The following is a 21,821-nucleotide window of genomic DNA, read 5'->3' as shown; positions in this document are numbered from 1 at the left end:
ATTCCTAACTTGCTCCCAGGTGAATGTGGATGCTACTGGTCTAAGAATCATATTTTGAGTAGCAAGGTTTTAAGGGACTTATGTATATTAACTCATTTAATCCTCAGCTATGATTTACTTACTACACTATCCCCAGTTTGTAAACAAGAAAGCTGAACTAGTTTAGTTCACACAGTTAAATAAGGAACAGAAGCAGGATTTGAACTCAGGTAGTCTACATCTATCATCCATGTTTTCTTTCTTTTTTAAAAAAATTTAAATTAATATGCTTTATTTTTTAGAGCAGTTTTACATTTATAGAAAAATTGAGTGGAAAGTACAGGGAGTTCCTATATACTCCCTCCCACCTTCCCACAGTTTCCCCTAATTATTAGCATCTTACATTGGAATGTTACATTCGTTATAATAGATGAACCAATTTTTTTTTTTAAAACATCTTTATTGGAGTATAATTGCTTTACAATGGTGTGTTAGTTTCTGCTTTATAACAAAGTGAATCAGTTATACGTATACATATGTTCCCATATCTCTTCCCTCTTGCATCTCCTTCCCTCCCACCCTCCCAATCCCACCCCTCTAGGTGGTCACAAAGCACCGAGCTGATCTCCCTGTGCTATGCGGCTGCTTCCCACTAGCTATCTATTTTACATTTGGTAGTGTATATATGTCTATGCCACTCTCTCACCCTGTCACATCTTACCCCTCCCCCTCCCCATATCCTCAAGTCCATTCTCTAGTAGGACTGTGTCTTTATTCCCGTCTTGCCACTAGGTTCTTTTTTTTTTTTTTTTAATTCACCTGGTTTTTACTTCAATGACTACTCTCAAGTTCTAGAATTATTTCTGCCTTTGCAATTTTTTTTCTCTAAATTGTCTGTCTTTTTTTTTTTTTCACACACACACACACTGTATTTTATTTTTACAAGAGATAGACTGACACCAAGCATTATACATGGATGACCACAACAAAAGCAACAATGATTGCAATTACCAAACATGAAACACACTCATACTATGTCATAATATTGACATTCAGTCCAGCAATCCTCCACTGTAACAGCTCCTTTACTTTGCAGTGAAAATTGATTTGTATATTCTTTGCCTCTGAGTCCTTGTGGGATTTTTTTTTTTAATTCAGACAGAAAGTCACAAAAATTATACTCATCCTCATCAGTTCACTCAGTCCCATGTAATTGATTTTTTGTTTCATCTTGATCTTTTGTTAGCACTTTTATGAGTTCATCAGTTTTTCATTAGAGTTCTGAAAATGCTTATTCATTCAGTTCAGCAGTACAGTCAGTTACCAGAAACCTGTACTTGTCAGAGTCTTTTCCATGAATTTCTTGAAGATGATAGCCTTTTATAGGAACATATTTGCAAAAGCATCAGAGTACACCCAGAACTGTCTGTAAATGACAAAAGACTTAAAAATGACCACTGTTAAAGATTTGATGAAAGTTCATAATAATGCAGTTGACAAGAAAATTAGTTATTTCTGAGATATACATTTTAAAGTAATAACTAGAATTATGACTTATAACATTATACCAGAACATATAAGATTTTTAGAAATTTCATGTAATGTCTGAAACATTTATATTAACATATTTCCATACATATTTCCATACAAATACAAGATTTTTAGAAATTTCATATGTCTGAAACATTTATATTAACATATTTCCATACATATTTCCATACAAATACAAATATAAGATTTTTAGAAATTTCATGTAATGTCTGAAACATTTATATTAACATATTTCCATACAAATAACCCAATGAAAGTTTAGTATTAGTTGTTTTGTTTGTTTGTTTTTTTATACTGCAGGTTCTTATTAGGCATCAATTTTATACACATCAGTGTATACATGTCAATCCCAATCGCCCAATTCAGCACACCACCATCCCCATCCCACCACAGTTCTCCCCCCTTGGTGTCCATATGTCCATTCTCTACATCTGTGTCTCAACTTCTGCCCTGCAAACCGGCTCATCTGTACCATTTTTCTAGGTTCCACATACATGCATTAATATACGATATTTGTGTTTCTCTTTCTGACTTACTTCACTCTGTATGACAGTCTCTAGATCCATCCACTTCTCAACAAATGACTCAATTTCGTTCCTTTTTATGGCTGAGTAATATTCCATTGTATATATGTACCACATCTTCTTTATCCATTCGTCTGTTGATGGGCATTTAGGTTGCCTCCATGACCTGGCTATTGTAAATAGTGCTGCAATGAACATTCAGGTGCATGTGTCTTTTTGAATTATGGTTTTCTCTGGGTATATGCCCAGTAGTGGGATTGCTGGGTCATATGGTAATTCTATTTTTAGTTTTTTAAGGAACCTCCATATTGTTCTCCATAGTGGCTGTATCAATTTACATTCCCACCAACAGTGCAAGAGGGTTCCCTTTTCTCCACACCCTCTCCAGCATTTGTTGTTTGTAGATTTTCTGATGATGCCCATTCTAACAGGAGTGAGGTGATACCTCATTGTAGTTTTGATTTGCATTTCTCTAATAATTAGTGATGTTGAGCATCTTTTCATGTGCTTCTTGGCCGTCTGTATGTCTTCTTTGGAGAAATGTCTATTTAGGTCTTCTGCCCATTTTTGGATTGGGGTGTTTGTTTCTTTAATATTGAGCTGAATGAGCTGTTTATATATTTTGGAGATTAATCCTTTGTCCGTTGATTCCTTTGCAAATATTTTCTCCCATTCCGAGGGTTGTCTTTTCGTCTTGTTTATGGTTTCCTTTGCTGTGCAAAAGCTTTGAAGTTTGATTAGGTCCCATTTGTTTATTTTTGTTTTTATTTCCATTACTCTAGGAGGTGGATCAAAAAAGATCTTGCTGTGATTTATGTCAAAGAGTGTTCTTCCTATGTTTTCCTCTAAGAGTTTTATAGTGTCCAGTCGTATATTTAGGTCTCTAATCCATTTTGAGTTTATTTTTGTGTATGGTGTTAGGGAGTATTCTAATTTCATTCTTTTACATGTAGCTGTCCAGTTTTCCCAGCACCACTTATTGAAGAGACTGTCTTTTCTCCATTGTATATCTTTGCCTCCTTTGTCATAGATTAGTTGACCATAGGTGCGTGGGTTAATCTCTGGGCTTTCTATCTTGTTCCATTGATCTATATTTCTGTTTTTGTGCCAGTATCATATTGTCTTGATTACTGTAGCTTTGTAGTATAGTCTGAAGTCAGGGAGTCTGATTCCTCCAGCTCCATTTTTTTGCCTCAAGACTTCTTTGGCTATTCGGGGTCTTTTGTGTCTCCATACAAATTTTAAGATGATTTGTTCTAGCTCCGTAAAAAATGCCATTGGTAATTTGATAGGGATTGCATTGAATCTGTAGATTGCTTTGGGTAGTATACTCATTTTCACAATGTTGATTCTTCCAATCCAAGAACATGGTATATCTCTCCATCTGTTGGTATCATCTTTAATTTCTTTCATCAGTGTCTTATAGTTTTCTGCATACAGGTCTTTTGTCTCCCTAGGTAGGTTTATTCCTAGGTATTTTATTCTTTTTGTTGCAATGGTAAATGGGAGTGTTTCCATAATTTCTCTTTCAGATGTTTCATCATTAGTGTATAGGAATGCAAGAGATTTCTGTGCATTAATTTTGTATCCTGCAACTTTACCATATTCATTAATTAGCTCTAGCAGTTTTCTGGTGGCAGTTTTAGGATTCTCTATGTATAGTATCATGTCATCCGCAAACAGTGACAGTTTTACTTCTTCTTTTCCAATTTGTATTCCTTTTATTTCTTTTTCTTCTCTGATTGCCATGGCTAGGACTTCCAGAACTATGTTGAATAATAGTGGTGAGAGTGGACATCCTTGTCTCATTCCTGATCTTAGAGGAAATGCTTTCAGTTTTTCACCATTGAGAATGATGTTTGCTGTGGGTTTGTCATATATGGCCTTTATTATGTTGAGGTAGGTTCCCTCTACGCCCACTTTCTGGAGAGTTTTTATCATAAATGGGTGTTGAATTTTGTCAAAAGCTTTTTCTGCATCTATTGAGATGATCATATGGTTTTTATTCTTCAATTTGTTAATATGGTGTATCACATTGATTGATTTGCGTATATTGAAGAATCCTTGCATCCCTGGGATAAATCCCACTTGATCGTGGTGTATGATCCTTTTAATGTGTTGTTGGATTCTGTTTGCTAGTATTTTGTTGAGGATTTTTGCATCTATATTCATCAGTGATATTGGTCTGTAATTTTCTTTTTTTGTAGTGTCTTTGTCTGGTTTTGGTATCAGGGTGATGGTGGCCTCATAGAATGAGTTTGGGAGTGTTCCTTCCTCTGCAATTTTTTGGAAGAGTTTGAGAAGGATGGGTGTTAGCTCTTCTCTAAATGTTTGATAGAATTCACCTGTGAAGCCATCTGGTCCTGGACTTTTGTTTGTTGGAAGATTTTTAATCACAGTTTCAATTTCATTACTTGTGATTGGTCTGTTCATATTTTCTGTTTCTTCCCGGTTCAGTCTTGGAAGGTTATACCTTTCTAAAAATTTGTCCATTTCTTCCAGGTTGTCCATTTTATTGGCATAAAGTTGCTTGTAGTAGTCTCTTAGGATGCTTTGTATTTCTGCGGTGTCTGTTGTAACTTCTCCTTTTTCATTTCTGATTTTATTGATTTGAGTCCTCTCCCTCTTTTTCTTGATGAGTCTGGCTAATGGCTTATCAATTTTGTTTATCTTCTCAAAGAACCAACGTTTAGTTTTATTGATCTTTGCTATTGTTTTCTTTGTTTCTATTTCATTTATTTCTGCTCTGATCTTTATGATTTCTTTCCTTCTGCTAACTTTGGGTTTTGTTTGTTCTTCTTTCTCTAGTTTCTTTAGGTGTAAGGTTAGATTGTTTACTTGAGATTTTTCTTGTTTCTTGAGGTAGGCTTGTATAGCTATAAACTTCCCTCTTAGAACTGCTTTCGCTGCATCCCATAGGTTTTGGGTCGTCGTGTTTTCATTGTCATTTGTCTCTAGGTATTTTTTGATTTCCTCTTTGATTTCTTCAGTGATCTCTTGGTTATTCAGTAACGTATTGTTTAGCCTCCATGTGTTTGTCTTTTTTACGTTTTTTTCCCTGTAATTGATTTCTAATCTCATAGCATTGTGGTCCCAAAAGATGCTTGATATGATTTCAATTTTCTTAAATTTACTGAGGCTTGATTTGTGACCCAAGATGTGATCTATCCTGGAGAATGTTATGTGCGCACTTGAGAAGAACGTGTAATCTGCTGTTTTTGGATGGAATGTCCTATATATATCAATTAAATCTATCTGGTCTATTGTGTCATTTAAAGCTTCTGTTTCCTTATTTATTTTCATTTTGGATGATCTGTCCATTGGTGTAAGTGAGGTGTTAAAATCCCCCACTATGATTGTGTTACTGTCAATTTCCTCTTTTATAGCTGTTAGCAGTTGCCTTATGTATTGAGGTGCTCCTATGTTGGGTGCATATATATTTATAATTGTTATATCTTCTTCTTGGGTTGATCCCTTGATCATTATGTAGTGTCCTTCCTTGTCTCTTGTAACATTCTTTATTTTAAAGTCTATTTTATCTGATATGAGTATAGCTACTCCAGCTTTCTTTTGATTTCCATTTGCATGGAATATCTTTTTCCATCCCCTCACTTTCAGTCTGTATGTGTCCCTAGGTCTAAAGTGGGTCTCTTGTAGACAGCATATATATGGGTCTTGTTTTTGTATCCATTCAGCCAGTCTATGTCTTTTGGTTGGGGCATTTAATCCATTCACGTTTAAGGTAATTATCGATATGTATGTTCCTATGACCATTTTCTTGATTGTTTTGGGTTTGTTTTTGTAGGTCCTTTTCTTCTCTTGTGTTTCCCACTTAGAGAAGTTCCTTTAGCATTTGTTGTAGAGCTGGTTTAGTGGTGCTGAATTCTCTTAGCTTTTGCTTGTCTGTAAAGCTTTTGATTTCTCCATCAAATCTAAATGAGATCCTTGCCGGGTAGAGTAATCTTGGTTGTAGGTTCTTCCCTTTCATCACTTTAAGTATATCATGCCACTCCCTTCTGGCTTGCAGAGTTTCTGCTGAGAAATCAGCTGTTAACCTTATGGGAGTTCCCTTGTATGTTATTTGTCGTTTTTCCCTTGCTGCTTTCAATAATTTTTCTTTGTCTTTAATTTTTGCCACTTTGATTACTATGTGTCTCGGCGTGCTTCTCCTTGGGTGTATCCTGTATGGGACTCTCTGTGCTTCCTGGACTTGGGTGGCTATTTCCCTTCCCATGTTAGGGAAGTTTTCGACTATAATCTCTTCAAATATTTTCTCTGGTCCTTTCTCTCTCTCTTCCCCTTCTGGGACCCCTATAATGCGAATGTTGTTGCGTTTAATGTTGTCCCAGAGGTCTCTTAGGCTGTCTTCATTTCTTTTCATTCTTTTTTCTTTAGTCTGTTCCGCAGCAGTGAATTCCACCATTCTGTCTTCCAGGTCACTTATCCGTTCTTCTGCCTCAGTTATTCTGCTGTTGATTCCTTCTAGTGTAGTTTTCATTTCAGTTATTGTATTGGTTATCTCTGTTTGTTTGTTCCTTAATTCTTCTAGGTCTTTGTTAATCATTTCTTGCATCTTCTCAATCTTTGCCTCCATTCTTATTCCGAGGTCCTGGATCATCTTCACTATCATTATTCTGAATTCTTTTTCTGGAAGGTTGCCTATCTCCACTTCATTTAGTTGTTTTTCTGGGGTTTTTTCTTGTTCTTTCATCTGGTACATAGCCCTCTGCCTTTTCATCTTGTCTATCTTTCTGTAACTGTGGTTTTTGGTCCACAGGCTGCAGGATTGTAGTTTTTCTTGCTTCTGCTGTCTGCCCTCTGGTCGTTGAGGCTATCTAAGAGGCTTGATGGGAGGCTCTGGAGGTGGGTAGAGCTGACTGTTGCTGTGGCGGTCAGAGCTCAGTAAAACTTTAATCCACTTGACTGTTGATGGGTGGGGCTGGGTTCCCTCCCTGTTGGTTGTTTTGCCTGAGGCAACCCAACACTGGAGCCTACCTGGGCTCTTTGGTGGGGTTAATGGCAGACTCTGGGAGGGCTCACGCCAAGGAGCACTTCCCAGAACCTCCGCTGCCAGAGTCCTTGTCCCCACAGTGAAACAGAGCCACCCCCCGCCTCTGCAGGAGACCCCCCAACACCAGCAGGTAGGTCTGGTTCAGTCTCCCCCAGGGTCACTGCTCCTTCCCCTGGGTCCCGATGCACACACTACTTTGTGTGTGCCCTCCAAGAGTGGGGTCTCTGTTTCCCCCAGTCCTGTCGAAGTCCTGCAATCAATTCCCACTAGGCTTCAAAGTCTGATTCTCTAGGAATTCCTCCTCCCGTTGCTGGACACCCAGGTTGGGAAGCCTGACGTGGGGCTCAGAACCTTCACTCCAGTGGGTGGACTTCTGTGGTATAAGTGTTCGCCAGTCTGTGAGTCACCCACCCAGCAGTTATGGGATTAGATTTTACTCTGATTGCGCCCCTCCTACGTCTCACTGTGGCTTCTCCTCTGTCCTTGGATGTGGGGTATCCTCCTTGGTGAAGTCCAGGGTCTTCCTGTCAATGATTGTCCAGCAGCCAGTTGTGATTCTGGTGCTCTCGCAAGAGGGAGTGAGAGCACGTCCTTCTACTCCGCCATCTTGGTTAATCCTCCGCCACTAGGTTCTTCATGACCTTTATTTTCCCTTAGATTCCATATATATGTGTTAGCATACTGTATTTGTTTTTCTCTTTCTGACTTACTTCACTCTGTATGACAGACTCTAACTCCATCCACCTCACTACAAATACCTCCATTTCATTTCTTTTTATGGCTGAGTAATATTCCATTGTATATATGTGCCACATCTTTATCTATTCATCCGATGATGGACACTTAGGTTGCTTCCATGTCCTGGCTATTGTAAATAGAGCTGCAATGAACATTTTGGTACATGACTCTTTGAATTATGGTTTTCTCAGGGTATATGCCCAATAGTGGGATTGCTGGGTCGTATGGGAGTTCTATTTTTAGTTTTTTAAGGAACCTCCATACTGTTCTCCATAGTGGCTGTATCAATTTACATTCCCACCAACAGTGCAAGAGTGTTCCCTTTTCTCCACACCCTCTCCAGCATTTATTGTATCTAGATTTTTTGATGATGGCCATTCTGACTGGTGTGAGATGATATCTCATTGTAGTTTTGATTTGCATTTCTCTAATGATTAATGATGCTGAGCGTTCTTTCATGTGTCTGTTGGCAATCTGTATATCTTCTTTGCAGAAATGTCTATTTAGGTCTTCTGCCCATTTTTGGATTGGGTTGTTGGTTTTTTTGTTATTGAGCTGCATGAGCTGCTTGTAAATCTTGGAGATTAATCCTTTGTCAGTTGCTTCATTTGCAAATATTTTCTCCCATTCTGAGAGTTGTCTTTTGGTGTTGTTTATGGTTTCCTTTGCTGTGCAAAAGCTTTTAAGTTTCATTAGGTCCCATTTGTTTATTTGTGTTTTTATTTCCATTTCTCTAGGGGCTGGGTCAAAAAGGATCTTGCTGTGATGTATGTCATAGAGTGTTCTGCCTATGTTTTCCTCTAAGAGTTTGATAGTGTCTGGCCTTACACTTAGGTCTTTAATCCATTTTGAGTTTATTTTTGTGTATGGTGTCAAGGAGTGTTCTAATTTCATACTTTTACATGTAGCTGTCCAATTTTCCCAGCACCACTTATTGAAGAGGCTGTCTTTTCTCCACTGTATATGCTTGCCTCCTTTATCAAAGATAAGGTGACCATATGTGCGTGGGTTTATATCTGGGCTTTCTATCCTGTTCCATTGATGTATATTTCTGTTTTTGTGCCAGTACCAAACTGTCTTGATTACTGTAGCTTTGTAATATAGTCTGAAGTCAGGGAGCCTGATTCCTCCAGCTCCATTTTTCTTTCTCAAGATTGCTTTGGCTATTCGGGGTCTTTTGTGTCTCCATACAAATTGTGAAATTTTTTGTTCTAGTTCTGTGAAAAATGCCATTGGTAGTTTGATAGGGATTGCACTGAATCTGTATGTTGCTTTGGGTAGTAGAGTCATTTTCACAATGTTGATTCTTCCAATCCAAGAACATGGTATATCTCTCCATCTATTTGTATCATCTTTAATTTCTTTCATCAGTGTCTTATAATTTTCTGCATACAGGTCTTTTGTCTCCTTAGGTAGGTTTATTCCTAGATATTTTATTCTTTTTGTTGCAATGGTAAACAGGAGTATTTTCTTAATTTCACTTTCAAATTTTTCATCATTAGTGTATAAAAATTCAAGAGATTTCTGTGAATTAATTTTGTATCCTGCTACTTTACCAAATTCATTGATTAGCTCTAGTAGTTTTCTGGTAACATCTTTAGGATTCTCTATGTATAGTATCATGTCATCTGCAAACAGTGACAGCTTTAGTTCTTCTTTTGCGATTTGGATTCCTATTATTTCTTTTTCTTCTCTGATTGCTGTTGCTAACACTTCCAAAACTGTGTTGAATAATAGTGGTGAGAGTGGGCAACCTTGTCTTGTTCCTGATCTTAGTGGAAATGATTTCAGTTTTTCACCATTGAGGACAATGTTGGCTGTGGGTTTGTCATATATAGCCTTTATTATGTTGAGGAAAGTTCCCTCTATGCCTACTTTCTGCAGGGCTTTTATCATAAATGGGTGTTGAATTTTGTCGAAAGCTTTCTCTGCATCTATTGAGATGATCATATGGTTTTTCCCCTTCAATTTGTTAATATGATGTATCACGTTGATTGATTTGCGTATATTGTAGAATCCTTGCATTCCTGGAATAAACCACACTTGATCATGGTGTATGATCCTTATAATGTGCTGTTGGATTCTGTTTACAAGTACTTTGTTGAGGATTTTTGCATCTATGTTCAATAGATGAACCAATTCTGAAACATTATTATTAACTAAAATCCCTAGTTAGAGTTCACTCTTGGTGTTGCACAGTACTATGGGTATTTAGAAATGCATAATGCCATGTATCCACCGTTACAGTATCATGCGGAATAGATTCACTGCTCTAAAAATGCCCTTGTGCCTCCTATTTATCCTTCTCTGCTCCATTTCCCCGTGAACCTCTGGCATCACTGATCCTTTTACTGTCTCCATAGTTTTGCCTTTTCCAGAATGTCATATAGTTGGAATCATATAACATGTAGCCTTTTAGACTGGCTATTTTCAAGTAGCAATATGCATTTAGAGTTCCTACATGTCCCTTTGTGGTTTGATAGCTCATTTATTTTTATTGTTGAATAAAATTTCATTTTATGGATGTACCACAGTATGTTTATCCTTTCACTGGTTGAAGGACATACTCGTTGCTTCCCAATCTGAGGCAATTATAAATAAAGCTGCTATATGCATTCGTATGCAGGCTTTTGTGTTGACTTGTTTTCAGCTCATTTGAGTATATACCAAGCAGCAAGATTGCAGGATCATATGATAAGACTATATTTAGCTTTGTAAGGAATGGCCAGACTGTCTTCCAAAGTGGCTGTACCATTTTGCATTCTCATCAGCAATGAATGAGAATTTCTGTTGCTCCACATACGCAACAGCATTTGGTGTGGTATTTTGGATTTTAGCCATTCTAATAGGTGTGTAGTATTATCTCATTTTAATCATGTTTTCTTTTTAGCCATTGTGTTCTACCACCTTTCATCAGAAGAAGTTCAACTTCCTGTTATCCTAGGCAAGAGCAAATTCCACTTCCACTGAGGAATTTAGCATTGTGGCAAACCTCACGTCAGTTTTTAAAGAAAAAAACCAAAACAAAACAACCAAAAGTCAAATCAAAACACCACTGTGCTTTCATCTCTTTCTACAAATGCAAAAAGTTTTCACTCACAGGCTTGTAGAACAATTCCATTCTGCATGGCATCAGGCCAAATTGCTATTTGACTTATATTTTAGTCATTTATTGAGGGATAATTTTCATACAGTAAAACTCACCCTTATTAAGTGTATAGTTTGATGAGTTTTGACAAAATATACAGATGTATAATCACAATCTCAATCAAGATAGGAACATTTCCATCATTGCAACAACTACCTCCATGCCCCTTTGGAATGTGTCCCTACCCTAGGCAACTACAAATCTGATTTCTGTCTATATAGTATTTGACTTTTCAGAATGTTGTATAAATAGAATGATACAGTATGTGCTCTTTTATGTATGGCTTCTTTCATTTAACATAACGTTATTGAGATTCATCTGTGTGGTTGCATGTATTAGTAGTTTGTTCCTTTATATTGCAGAGTAGTATTCTATTGTATGGATATATCACATTTTGTTTATCCATTCACCAGTTGATAGACTTTTTGGTTCTTTCTAGTTTTGGGCTATTATGAATAAAAAGCTACTATGAGCAATTACATACCAGTTTTTATGTGGAAATATGCTTTCATATCCTTAGGTAAATACTTAAAGTGGAGTTTCTGGGTTGCATAAGTGTCTATTTAATTTACAAGAAACTGCCGAACTGTTTTCCAAAGTGTCTGAATAATTTTGCATTCCCTCTAGCAATGTGATAGAGTTCTAGTTGCTTTTCATCCTTGACAGAACTTGATATTATTGCTAGTCTTTTAAATTTTATCTATTATAGTACCTGTATGGTGGTATGTCAATGTGGTGTTAATTTGCATTTCCCTGATGACTAATGATATTGGACATTTTTTCATGTGCTTGTTTGCCATCCATATTTCTTCTTTGGTGTCTGTCCAAATCTTTTGTCCATTTTTTTATTGGGTTATTTGTATTATTGTTGTGTTGTGAGAATTATTTATATATTATTCTGAATACAAGTCCTTTATCAGATAGATGTCTTGGAAATATTTTCTCCCAGTCTGAAGCTTATCTTTTTATTTTCTTAGAGTCTTCTGAGGAGCAGAGGTTTTAAATTTTTATAATATATAACAATTTTTACTTTTATGGTTTGTGCTGTTTATGTTCTATCTAAGCAAACTTTGCCTAACTCAAAGTCACAAAGATTTTTTTCCAATTTTTTTAAAGAGAAATTTTGTATTTTTAGCTATTACATTTAGGTCTATGGTCTTTTCAAATTAATTTTTGGATATGGTGTGAGATAGGGGCAGAGGTTCATTTTTTCTCCCTCTCTTGTTTACTTTCTTTCACATATGGGTGTCCAGTTGTTCAAGCACCATTTGTTGAAAATCCATCCTTTTTCCATCTTTGTCAAAGACAATTGACCAAATGTGGTTAAGGCTATTTCTAGACTCTGTTCTGTTCTATTGATCTATATGTCCATCTTTAAGCCAATACCACCATGTCTTGGTTGCTATAGTTTTATAATTAGTCTTGAAATCAGGTAGTGTGAGACTTCCAATGCTCTTTTGAACTTTTTTTTGGCTCTTGTAGGTCTTTGGAATTTCTGTATAAAATTTAGAATCTCCTTGTCAGTTTTAGCTTTTCAAAACTCTGTTATGATTTTGATAGAAATTATAATAAACTTATAGATAAATTTGGCAAGAATTCACATCTTAATATTGATTTTCCTATGATAAACATGGTATATCGCTTCATTTATTTAGATCTTAAGAACTGTTCTCAGCAATACTTAATAGTTTTCAATGTATAGGTCTTGAAATATTAAATGCACTCCTAAGTACTTTATGTTTTTGATTCTATAGTTTATAACATCATTTTTCACATTTCAACTTATAATTGTTTTTTGCTAGTGTATAAGAAATAATTTTTTTTGTAAATTGACCCTCTATCTTGTGACCTTGCTAAACTTATTTACAAATTCTAATAGCCTTTTTGGTTGATTCTCTGGAATTTTACTCTATATAGGATCATGTCATCTGCAAACAAAGATAATTTTACTTCTTATTTCCAATCTGTGTGGCTCTTATTTCCTTTTTTTCCTATTATAAACTAAATGTTTTTTCATATATACAAAGGGTCTGGGGTTTTTCTGCATTTTATTTTATTTATTTTTATACAGTAGGTTCTTATTAGTTATCTATTTTATACATATTAGTGTATATATGTCAATCCCAATCTCCCAATTCATCCCACCCACCCCCCCGCCACTTCCCCCCCTTGGTGTCCATACATTTGTTCTGTACATCTGTGGCTCTATTTCTGCCTTGCAAACCAGTTCATCTGCATCATTTTTCTAGATTCCACATATATGTGTTAATATACAATTTTTTTTCTCTTTCTGACTTACTTCACTATGTATGACAGTCTCTAAGTCCATCCATGTCTCTAAGTCCATCCATGTCTCTACAAATGATCCAATTTCATTCCTTTTTATGGCTGAGTAATATTCCATTGTATATATGTACCACGTCTTCTTTCTGCATTCATCTGTCGATGGGTATTTAGGTTGCTTCCATGTGCTGACTGTTGTAAATAGTGCTGCAATGAACATTGGGGTGCATGTGTCTTTTTGAATTATGGTTTTCTCTGGGTATATGCCCAGTAGTGGGATTGTTGGGTCATATGGTAGTTCTATTTTTAGTTTTTTAAGGAACCTCCATACTGTTCTCCATAGTGGCTGTATCAATTTACATTCCCACCAACAGTACAAGAGGGTTCCCTTTTCTCCACACCCTCTCCAGCATTTATTGTTTCTAGATTTTCTGATGATGCCCATGCTAACCGGTGTGAGATGATACCTCATTATGGTTTTGATTTGCATGTCTCTAATGATTAGTGATGTTGAACAGCTTTCCCTGTGCCTCTTGGCCATCTGTATGTCTTCTTTGGAGAGATGTCTATTTAGGTCTTCTGCCCATTTTTTTATTGGGTTGTTTGTTTTTTTAATATTGAGCTGCCTGAGCTGTTTATATATTTTGGAGATTAATCCTTTGTCCGTTGATTCATTTGCAAATTTTTTCTCCCATTCTGAGGGTTGTCTTTTCATCTTGTTTATAGTTTCCTTTGCTGTGGAAAAGCTTTTAAGTTTCATTAGGTCCCATTTGTTTATTTTTGTTTTTATTTCCATTACCCTAGGAGGTGGGTCCAAAAAATTCTTGCTGTGATTTATGTCAAAGAGTGTTCTTCCTATGTTTTCCTCTAAGAGTTTTATACTGTCCAGTCTTACATGTAGGTCATTAATCCATTTTGAGTTTATTTTTGTGTATGGTGTTATGGAGTGTTCTAATTTCATTCTTTTACATGTAGCTGTCCAGTTTTCCAAGTACCACGTATTGAAGAGACTGTCTTTTCTCCATTGTATATCCTTGCCTCCTTTGTCATAGATTAGTTGACCATAGGTGCATGGGTTTATCTCTGGACTTTCTATCCTGTTTCATTGATCTATATTTCTGTTTTTGTGTCAGTACTGTACTGTCTTGATTACTGTAGCTTTGTAGTATAGTCTGAAGTCAGGGAGCCTGAGTCTTCCAACTCCGTTTTTTCCCCTCAAGATTGCTTTGGCTATTAGGGGTCTTTTGTGTCTCCATACAAATTTTAAGATTTTTTGTTCTAGTTCTGTAAAAAATGCCATTGGTTATTCGATAGAGATTGCATTGAATCTGTAGATTGCTTTGGGTAGTACAGACATTTTGACAATATTGATTCTTCCAATCCAAGAACATGGTATATCTCTCCATCTGTTTGTGTCATCTTTGATTTCTTTCATCAGTGTCTAATACTTTTCTGAGTACAGGTCTTTTACCTCCTTAGGTAGGTTTATTCCTAGGTATTTTATTCTTTTTGTTGCATTGACGAATGGGATTGTTTCCATAATTTCTCTTTCTGATCTTTCATTGTTAGTGTATAGGAATGCAAGGGATTTCTGTGCATTAATTTTATATCCTGCAACTTTACTAAATTTATTGATTAGCTCTAGTAGTTTTCTGGTAGAGTCTTTAGGATTCTCTATGTATAGTATCATGTCATCTGCAAACAGTATCAGTTTTACTTCTTCTTTTCCAATTTGGATTCCTTTTATTACTTTTTCTTCTCTTAATGATGTGGCTAGGACTTCCAAAACTATGTTGAATACTAGCGGCGAGAGTGGACATCCTTGTCTTGTTCCTGATATTAGAGGAAATACTTCAGTTTTTCACCATTGAGAATGATGTTGGCTGTGGGTTTGTCGTATATGGCCTTTCTTATGTTGAGTTAGGTTCCCTCTATACCCACTTACTGGAGAATTTTTATTACAAACAGGCATTGAATTTTGTCAAAAGCTTTTTCTGCATCTATTGAGATGATCATATGGTTTTTATTCTTCACTTTGTTAATATGGTGTATCACATTGATTGATATGTGTATATTGCAGAATCCTTGCATCCCTGGGATAAATCCCACTTTATCATGGTGTACGATCCCTTTAATGTGTTGTTGGATCCTGTTTGCTAGTATTGTGTTGAGGATTTTGCATCTATTTTCATCAGTGATACTGGTCTATAGTTTTCTTTTTTTGTGATATCTTTTTCTGGTTTTGGTATCAGGGTGATGGTGGTTTCGTAGAATGAGTTTGGAAGTGTTCCTTCCTCTGCAATTTTTTGGAAGACTTTGAGAAGGATGGGTGTTAGCTCTTCTCTAAATGTTTGATAGAACTCACCTGTGAAGCCATCAGGTCCTGGATTTTTTTTGTTGGAAGATTTTTTTCCCCACATCTTTATTGAAGTATAAATGCTTTGCAATGTTGTGTTAGTTTCTGCTGTACAAAAAGGTGTATCAGCTATATGTATACATATATCCCCATATCCCTTCCCTCTTGAGCCTCCCTCCCACCCTCCCAATCCCATCCCTCTAGGTCGTCACAAAGCATCAAATTGATCTCCCTGTGCTATTCAGCAGCTTCCCCCTAGCCATCCATTTTATATTTGGTAGTGTATATAAATCAGTGCTATTCTCTCACTTCATCCCAGCTTCTCTTTCCTCCCCGTGCCCTCAAGTCTGTTGTTTACATCTGAGTCTTTATTCCTGCCCCACCACTGCATTCATCTGTACTGCTTTTTAAAATTCCATATATATGCATTGGCATATGGTATTTGTTTTTCTCTTTGTGACTTACTTCACTCTGTATGACAGACCGTAAGTCCATCTATCTCACTACAAATAACTCAATTTCATTGCTTTTTATGGCTGTGTAATATTCCGTTGCATATATGTGCCACATCTTCTTTATCCAGTCATCTGTTGATGGACATTTACGTTGCTTCCATGTCCTGGCTATTGTAAATAGTGCTGCAATGAACATTGTGGTACATGACTCTTTTTGAATTATGGTCTTCTCAGGGTATATGCCCAGTAGTGGGATTGCTGGATCATATGGTAGTTCTATTTTTAGTTTTTTAAGGAAACTCCATACTGTTCTCCATAGTGGTTGTGTCAGTTTACATTCCCACCAACAGTGAAGGAGGGTTCCCTTTTACCACATCCTCTCCAGCATTTATTGTTTGTAGATTTTTTGATAATGCCCATTCTGACTGGTGTGAGGTGAATCCTCATTGTGGTTTTGATTTGCATTTCTCTAATGATTAGTGATGTTGAGCATCTTTTCATGTATTTGTTGGCCATCTGTATGTCTTCTTTGGAGAAATGTCTATTTAGGTCTTCTGCCCATTTTTGGACTGGGTTGTTTGATTTTTTAATTTTGAGCTGCTTGTATAGTTTGGAGATTAATCCTTTGTCAGTTGCTTCATTTGCAAATATTTTCTCCCATTCTGAGGGTTGTCTTTTCATCTTGTTTATGGTTTCCCTTTTTGTGTAAAAGCTTTTAAGTTTCATTAGATCCCATTTGTTTATTTTTGTTTTTATTTCCCTCACTCTAGGAGGTGGGTCAAAAAGGATCTTGCTGTGATTTATGTCATAGAGTGTTCTGTCTATGTTTTCTTCTAAGAGTTTTATAGTGTCTGCAATTACATTTAAGTCTTTAATCCATTTTGAGTTTATTTTTGTGTATGGTGTTAGGGTGTGTTCTAATTTCACTCTTTTACACATAGTTGCCTATTTTACCCAGCACAACTTAATGAAGAGGCTGTCTTTTCTCCATTTTATATTCGTGCCTTCTTTATCAAAGATAAGGTGACCATATGTACGTGGGTTTTTCTCTGGACTTTCTATCTTGTTCCATTGCTCTATATTTCTGTTTTTGTGCCAGTACCATACTGTCTTGATTACTGTAGCTTTGTAATATAGTCTGAAGTCAGGGAACCTGATTCCTCCAGCTCTGTTTTTCTTTCTCAAGGTTGCTTTGGCTATTTGGGGGTCTTTTGTGTTTCCATACAAATTTTAAGATCTTTTGTTCTAGTTCTGTGAAAAATGCCATTGGTAATTTGATAGGGATTGCATTGAACCTGTAGATTGCTTTGCGTAGTATAGTCATTTTCACAATATTGATTCTTCCAATCCAGGAGCATGGTATATCTCTCCATCTGTTTATGTTATCTTTGATTTCTTTCATCAGTGTTTTATAGTTAGATTCTGAGTACAGATCTTTTGCCTCCTTAAGTAGGTTTATTCCTAGGTATTTTATTCTTTTTGTTGCGATGGTAAATGAGATTGTTTCCTTAATTTCTCTTTCTGATCTTTTGTTGTTAATGTGTAGGAATGAAAGAGATTTCTGTGCATTAATTTTGTATCCTGCAGCCTTACCAAATTCATTGATTAGTTCTAGTAGTTTTCTGGTGGCATCTTCAGGATTTTCTATGTATAGTATCATGTCATCGGCAAACAGTAACAGTTTTACTTCTTCTTTCCAATTTGGATTCCTTTTATTTCTTTTTCTTGTCTGATTACTGTGGCTAGGACTTCCAAAACTATGTTGAATAATAGTGGTGAGAGTGGACATCCTTGTCTCGTTCCTGATCTTAGAGGAAATGCTTTCAGTTTTTCACCATTGAGAATGATGTTGGCTGTGGGTTTGTCATATGTGGCCTTTCTTATGTTGAGTTAGGTTCCCTCTATGCCCACTTACTGGAGAGTTTTTCTTGTAAATGGGCATTGAATTTTGTCAAAAGCTTTTTCTGCATCTATTGAGATGATCATATGGTTTTTATTCTTCAATTTGTTAATATGGTGTATCACATTTATTGCTTTGTGTATATTGAAAATCGTTGCATTCCTGGGATAAATCCCACTTGATCGTGGTGTATGATCCTTTTAATGTGTTGTTCGATTCTGTTTGCTAGTATTTTGTTGAGGATTTTTGCCTCTATGTTCATCAGTGATATTGGTCTATAGTTTTCTTTTTTTGTGATATCTTTTTCTGGTTTTGGTATCAGGGTGATGGTGGCCTTGTAGAACGAGTTTGGGAGTGTTCCTCCCTCCACAATTTTTTGGAAGAGTTTGAGAAGCATAGGTGTTAACTCTTCTCTAAATGTTTGATAGAATTTGCCTGTGAAGCATCTGGTCCTGGACTTTTGTTTGTTAGAAGATTTTTAATTACAGTTTCAATTTCATTACCTGTGATTGGTCTGTTTATATTTTCTAATTCTTCCTGTTTCAGTCTTGGAAGTTTATACTTTTCCAAGAATTTGTCCATTTCTTTCAGGTTGCCCATTTTATTGGCATATAGTTGCTTGTAGTACTCTCTTATCATCTTTTGTATTTCTGTGGTGTCAATTGCAATCTCTCCTTTTTCATTTCTTATTTTATTGATTTGATTCTTCTCTGTTTTTTTCTTGATGAGTCTGGCTAAAGGTTTTTCAATTTTGTTTATCTTCTCAAAGAACCAGCTTTTAGTTTTATTGATCTTTGCTATTGTTTTCTATGTTTCTACTTCATTTATTTCTGCTCTGATCTTTATGATTTCTTTCCTTCTACTACTTTTGGATTTTCTTTGTTCTTCTTTGTCTAGTTGCTTTAGGTGTATGGTTAGATCGTTTATTTGAGATTTTTCTTGTTTCTTGAGGTGAGCTTGAATTGCTATGAACTTCCCTTTTAGAACTGCTTTTGGTGTACCCCATGGGTTTTGGATCACCGTGTTTTCATTGTCATTTGTTTCTAGGTATTTTTTGATTTCCTCTTTGATTTCTTCAGTGATCTCTTGGTTATTTAACAGTGCACTGTTTAGCCTCCATGTATTTTTGTTTTTTTCCTGTAATTGATTTCTAATCTCATAGCATTGTGGTGGAGAAAGATGCTTGATATGATTTCAATTTTCTTAAATTTTCCAAGGTTTGATTTGTGACCCATAATGTGATCTATTCTGGAGAACGTTCCATGTGCACTTGAGAGGAAAGTGTATTCCTCTGCTTTCAGGTGGAATGTCCTAAAAACATCAGTTAAGTCTATCTGATCTATTGTGTCATTTAAAGTTTGTGTTTCCTTATTTATTTTCTGTCTGGATGATCTGTCTGTTGGTGAAAGTGGGGTGTTAAAATCCCCCTTCCCTCCCTCCCACTCCCTCAGGACCCACGTGGCTGCAAGGGGCCTCACTGGGCAGAGGATCAGGCCCAGGATCTCAGCAGGCTCCTGGGGGCCCAAGTGGGCAGGGGAAACCTGACCACACTCCCTTTTGAACCTCTGCCTTCCCAATGGTCCCCCAATTTCCCCCTTCGGGCGTGGGATCCCTTCCCCTCCCCCCGCTGCCCCTCAGGGGCGCCAGTCCTGTCCTGCCTCCACTTCTTCTCCCGCCTCACTCCACCCCATGCCCTGTGTCCTACCCAGTCACAATGGGTTCCTCCCATCCCCTTAGGTGTCCATGGTCCCCCACCGGTGCCTGGTAGGTGCCCTGGTTTTTCGGAGACGAGAATTCCGTATCCTCCTAGTCCACAATCTTGGCTCTGCCCCCCTGTTGGAAGATTTTTAATCACAGTTTCAATTTCATTACTTGTGATTGGTCTGTTCATATTTTCTATTTCATCCTGGTTCACTCTTGGAAGGTTATACCTTTCTAAGAACTTGTCCATTTCTTCCAGGCTGTCCATTTTATTGGCAAAGGTTGCTTGTAGTAGTCTCTTAGGATGCTTTGTATTTCTGCGGTGTCCATTGTAACTTCTCCTTTTTCATTTCTAATTTTATTATTTGAGTTCTGTTCCTCTTTTTCTTGATGAGTCTCACTAAAGGTTTATCAATTTTGTTTATCTTCTCAAAGAACCAGCTTTTAGTTTTATTGATCTTTGCTATTGTTTTCTTTGTTTCTATTTTATTTATTTCTGCTTTGATCTTTATGATTTCTTTCCTTCTACTAACTTTGGGTTTTGTTTGTTCTTCTTTCTCTAGTTCCTTTAGGTGTAAGGTTAGATTGTTTATTTGAGATTTTTCTTGTTTCTTGAGGTAGGATTGTATTGCTATAAAATTCCCTCTTAGAACTGCTTTTGCTGCATCCGATAGGATTTGGATCGTCGTGTTTTCATTGTCATTTGTTTCTAGGTAGTTTCTGATTTCCTCTTTGATTTCTTCAGTGATCTCTTGGTTATTTAGTAACGTATTGTTTAGCCTCCATGTGTTTGTGTTTTTTACGTTTTTTTTTCACTTTAATTTATTTCTAATCTCATAGCGTTGTGGTCGGAAAAGATGCTTGATATGATTTCAATTTTCTTAAATTTACTCAGGCTTGATTTGTGACCCAGGTTGTGATCTTTCCTGGAAAATATATCCTTGTGCACTTGAGAAGAAAGTGTAATCTGCTGTTTTCGGATGGAATGTCCTATAAGTATCAATTAAATCTATCTACTCTATTGTGTCATTTAAAACTTGTGTTTCCTTATTAATTTTCTGTCTGGATGACCTGTGCACTGGTGTAAGTGAGGCGTAAAGTCCCCCATTATTTTTGTGTTACTGTCGATTTCCTCTTTTACAGCTGCTAGCATTTGCCTTATATATTGAGGTCCTTCTGTGTTGGGTGCATAGATATTTATAATTGTTATATCTTCTTCTTGGATTGATCCCTTGATCATTATGTAGTGTCCTTCCTTTTCTCTTTTAACATTCTTTATTTTAAAGTCTATTTTATCTGATATGAGTATTGCTACTCCAGGTTTCCTTTGATTTCCATTTGCATGGACTATCTTTTTCCATCCCCTCAGTGTCATTCTGTATGTGTCCCTAGGTCTGAAGCAGGTCTCTTGTAGACAGCATATATATGAGTCTTGTTTTTGTATCCATTCAGCGAGCCTGTGTCTTTTGGTTGGTGCATTTAATCCATTCACATTTAAGGTGATTGTCGATATGTATGTTCCTATTACCATTTTCTCAATTGTTTTGGGTTTTTTTTTTTTTTTTTTTTGGTAGGTCCTTTTCTTCCCTTGTGTTTCCCACTTAGAGGAGTTCCTTTAGCATTTGTTGCAGAGCTGGTTTCGTTGTTCTGAATTCTCTTAGCTTTTGCTTGTCTGTAAAGCTTTTGATTTCTCTGTTGAATCTGAATGAGATCCTTGCGGGGTAGAGTAATCTTGGTTTTAGGTTCTTCCCTTTCATCACTTTAAATATATTGTGCCACTCCCTTCTGTCTTGTAGAAATTCTGCTGAGAAATCAGCTGATAACCTTATGGGAGTTCCCTTTTATGTTATTTGTCATTTTTCCCTTGTTGCTTTTAATAATTTTTCTTTGTCTTTAATTCTTGTCAGTTTGATTACTATGTGTCTCAGCTTGTTTCTCCTTGGGTTTATCCTGCCTGGGACTCTTTGAGCTTCCTGGACTTGGGTGGCTATTTCCTTTCTCATGTTAGGGAATTTTTTGACTATAATCTCTTCAACTATTTTCTCGGGTTCTTTCTCTCTCTCTTCTCCTTCTGGTACCCCTATAATGCGAATGTTGGGGCATTTCATGCTGCCCCAGATGTCTCTTAGGCTGTCTTCATTTCTTTTCATTCTTTTTTCTTTATTCTGTTCCATG

Source organism: Eschrichtius robustus, chromosome 10, assembly GCF_028021215.1.
Source record: "Eschrichtius robustus isolate mEscRob2 chromosome 10, mEscRob2.pri, whole genome shotgun sequence".
Classification (NCBI taxonomy): domain Eukaryota; kingdom Metazoa; phylum Chordata; class Mammalia; order Artiodactyla; family Eschrichtiidae; genus Eschrichtius; species Eschrichtius robustus.
The sequence above is the reverse complement of the archived record's forward strand: the minus strand, read 5'-3'. Positions refer to the sequence as shown.